At 34.4% G+C, this 4615-nt stretch overlaps 1 pseudogene; it reads right to left on the reverse strand.

Moving 5' to 3' along the window:
* Positions 1-252: 252 nt before the first annotated feature.
* On the reverse strand, positions 253-3963 carry LOC127136632 (triphosphate tunnel metalloenzyme 3-like; annotated as a pseudogene).
* Between the last annotated feature and the right edge of the window lie 652 nt (positions 3964-4615).

Genomic DNA, 4615 nt, shown 5'->3' on the forward strand with positions numbered 1-4615 from the left:
TACTTGAATTGGTGTCATCTTGCAAGTTAATTTGTTATGACAGGTTTGCTTGCACCTACCACATCTTACAATTAATATAGTTGTTCTCATGTTACGATCAGATCCATCTATTTCTTCCGATTCAAGATCCCTCCTCTTCTTTAGTCTGGCTGGAATTTTTTGTACTTTGGTGGTTGAACATCTAGATATTATCTCCTAGCCCACATCTCTAACTACTTCTTCATATAGTTTAGCAATCAAATCTTCTTCCTCCTAAACATTTAGAATGTCCTCGTGATTTAATTCTTCTTCTTCAATAGTACCCTCATAAAACTCGGGCTCAAAAAAATCATGTTGTATATAAATATCAACACTCAAATGAACCTTACAAAGATCTGCAACATCCAATGCACCTTTGTCATCAGTTAACACATTCATCACAAATGTTGGGTTCTTGTACCATATTATATCTATTTCCATATAACCTAAAATGAATTATAAAGGGGGTGGAGTGAAAATGAATTTCCTAAAACCTAAAACGAACATAACACGATTTTCCAAAAACCTAAAATGAACAAAAAATGCATAACATAAAACCGAACATTTAACTTAAACCTAAAACCGAAAAAGAATAGGATACATATAACCATTAATATATAGAATTTGAAAAATATGACTTGCCAAACCTAAAAAAATGGCATTTGAATACGCAAAACCCAAAATTAGAAAAATGAAACCTTTTAACCAGTTTGAAAGGTTTATCTTAAAATGCGCATTCACTCTCATCTCCAACCAATAATTTCTTTTTGCACCTTAGATTTCATTTATGTAGAACTTCTCTCGAACGCATCCATTACTTCCATTGCCTCTATGAATTAACTAAGGGTTTTCTGAGATGAAACAATAAAATGACACATAAAAACACTTGGTTTCTCTTAAATCAAGTTATATGTGTACTAACTTATGAATTTGGACTTCACATAAGGGCTAGGTAGACATCACGTGGCAAATATTATTGACTTTGACTAAGAGAGGTAACAAAAAGGACAAACGTGACACTGTTTGAAGAATTAAGGGATTAAATTGGTCTTTTTAAAAGTTAAGGGATAAAAATGGACCTCGAGGTATATATAAGGGAGGAAAAAGGGTATTTAGCCTAAACTAATTAATGAAATATTATTTGCTTAAGTAATTGTGTGAGTTTTATTCTTTATATAAAAATATCTCTCATTTGATTGTTTCGAGTGAGTGTTGTATATCAACTAATATTGATTTCAATGTTTAAGTAATGTGAGATTTTTTCGTGTACTATAATAGTAACTCACTATTGAGGCTAAGGGACTAACAAGTCAGACTATCGACTCTGGGATATGTTCTTCCATTTTATAGTGTGCGTATGTATGTGTGATACAAATGGGTGATGATCATGGTGGAAAATGCCTTGGGTTGAAGGGTGATACCTGCAATTACACAGACACTCAAGTCGTTAAGTAAAAATGAAGTGAAGGTATTTGTATAAGGTGTTTTATATTTCTGATTTAGATGCTTTATATAATTTTTTTTCCGAGTATACTAGAGTTATGAGAGGAATTCTGATTATTTATAGTCTTCAAGATTGTCGTGGTTGCCAGGTTCAATGTTTCCACCCCCACAAAACATAATTTCTACTCGGAGATAGAAAAAAGTGTATGGAACCTAACTCTACGGGAGTTACCCCCACCCAAGGATCATTTCATAGAGAAGTCAGAACACATGCTCCAACTCGATTAACTAGACCATCTCAAAACCAGTTAGAGGGATTCTCCACTTTGACCCCTAGGAGATATGCCCCTTACACCAATGTTACACGGCTTGAATACTCCTAAGTCTACCACTCATGGAAGGCGAGACCATTATAACTCTATATTTATATGATAGAATATCACTCTAGATGTCTGTAGCACCCAAAAGAAGCCTCCACATCCACTTAACCCATAAGGCTTAGTTAACCATCCTTAGGTCACAGACAACTATACCACCTACCTTCTTAAGATTACACACATCTGCCCATCTAACCCAAGCAAACTTTGAATCCCATTTGACACCACCCTAAAGAAACCTTCTTTGAATTTTCACAATCTTCTTTCAAACCTTAATAGGCCTCTTTAAGAATGACAAGAAGAAGATAGGAATGACACTAAGAACAAATTTTATAAGTATCACTCACCCTCACATACATATTCCTCTAAGCGAGGAGCCACCTAGTAAGAATAATTAGGGGCTCCCATGTAGAAGACAATCGGGGGTTGACTCCCAACGGAAGACCATGGTACTTGAATGGAAGAGGATCTTGCTTGAAATGGAGGAAGACACAAACAACATTTAAGAAATAAAGGTCATAATTCAACCTAATGAGAGTAATCTTCGCAAAATTCACCTAAAGTCCTGAGGCTAACTCAACATATTTATCACATAGCTTTGTATTTGGTTTTTCACCAACGAAATTATTCATTGATATTTTGTGGAGACAAAACTTACAAAATAATAAAATATATGAGGTTAGCTTCCCCAAATTTTCTCTAAGTGTTATTCGTGTATACTAATTATAGTACATCATGTAATTCTCTTCCATAATAAATGTTACTTATGAGACAAAGCCCTTCAAAATACAGTCTAAAAGATTGATGATTGTTGCATAAAAGATATTTTAAGTTATTTTAAAGGTGTTTTATGTTGTTTTTATAATGGAATATAAAAATCTATAAAAAAGATATAGTAAAAGATCGCATTCATACAAGGAGCACCAAAATACCTCATACATAAAGATACTACAACCAAAAAGACAATAACCAAAAACAAAGCTGAAAGCAATCACACCACAAAAAGACCACCCAAACACACATTTAGCCATAATGGTAACCATAAAATCACCTTATATAAGAAATCTGAAGAGAAGTCAGAGAAGGATCAAGACTACAACAAGATTAGCCAAGTAACGACAACCTCACCCATTCATAATCGTCCCATGTTTTGCATGAGATCTTCCTCCAAATTCCTTTATAAAAGTATGAGTTAATACTTATTTTCCCCCCTACTATATGGGCCATTTTTGAAAAAAAACCTGTAAAAAAAGTTTGATGAATCCCCCCAACATTCAAAGATTCTCTCATTTTTACCTTCGTTAGGCTAACTCATCAAAAAAGATTATGTGACGCTGTTTTTTATATTTTTTTTTCATTTTATCTAATTTCCACATGTGTATTTCAGTCTTTAAGATGACACAAATGCCCCAAAATAAAAACAAAAACTTTACATCTGAGAGATATGTAAGATCAATAACATATCTCAGTGTCAAAGGGATATGTAAGATCAAAAAAATGATAATGGCCAATTGATGTGAAAGATCAAATTAATATGAACAACAACATATGTAAATCTTACAATCTTAATTCTTAAATGATAAACTAAAAAAGAATAACTCCACCAGAATTCCTCGAGATTGCGTTTATCTTCTTCAGGATCAACACTTGATCTCATACAAAGTTCCAAAATCAAAATCAGTCTCATCCATATTCGATTTCAAACCTTCCCAATCATAAAAATTCCTGACGTTCCTAAAACCTCCTAACTGTTAAAACCCATTTTCACCCACCACCTCAAATTCCTCCTTCACCCTTTTCAAAATCCTCGACTCTAATAAACCCAGCTTCCCCGGTTCAACAACACAATCATGAGCAACCATTGGATCCAAATCCTCTTAATCTTATTTAACGCGACTCACACCATCGATAAGAATTGCTCTTGCTTTGAGGGAAACAACACATTGTTCATTGTTACCGTAGAATCTGAGATGAAGAATGATGCGCCGAGAAGAGAGTTCATGTGTGATGCCTTCGAAGAAGAGGTTGTGTTGGCGATGGGTTATGACATGGAAGGATATAGAAAGCTGGTGACGTGGTGATGATATTCTGCGTTTGCGAGACGAACCTTTACTCTGACTTCCATTTCAGATGAGGGTAGAGAGATAAGGCGGGTCGGGAAGAGGTTAGGATTACAGGCCAATGTGAATCTCTTTGGAAGATGGATCTTTTTGCGTGATCTAATTGATAGAGGAGAGTAGCGATGATGGTGGTGTTACAACGATAAGCTTCTTCGAGTTCTTCCTTGTCTTTGATCTCACTTTTATTTTACATGAGTTTAATTTTCAACACATCGTTTGGTTTTGGTTTTACTTAAGGAAATTTGTGTCATCTTACCAACTGAAATACACATGTGTTAATTAGATTAAATGAAAAAAATATAAAAAACAGTGCCACGTCACCTTTTTTATGAGTTGACCTGACGAAGGTAAAACATGAGAGAATCTTCAAATGTTGGGGGAATTCATCAAACTTATTTTTACAAGTGGATTTTTCAAAAATGGCCCACATGGCAGGGGGAGAATAGGTATTAACCCTAAAAGTAATTATCTTTTAAGTTTTCTTAAAACCATTATCACAAAGAGCATTGGACCGTGTTCACACTTTTCTCAATAATTAATGATTTACATTAAAATATAACACCATTATGGGTATTCCAAATATACTAGACCATTGAATGTCATAGAATAGCCAAACCAAACATTACTTGCTTTCCCCCTTCAATGCACATAGGTCCT

The sequence above is a fragment of the Lathyrus oleraceus genome, chromosome 4, assembly GCF_024323335.1.
Source record: "Lathyrus oleraceus cultivar Zhongwan6 chromosome 4, CAAS_Psat_ZW6_1.0, whole genome shotgun sequence".
NCBI lineage: Eukaryota > Viridiplantae > Streptophyta > Magnoliopsida > Fabales > Fabaceae > Lathyrus > Lathyrus oleraceus.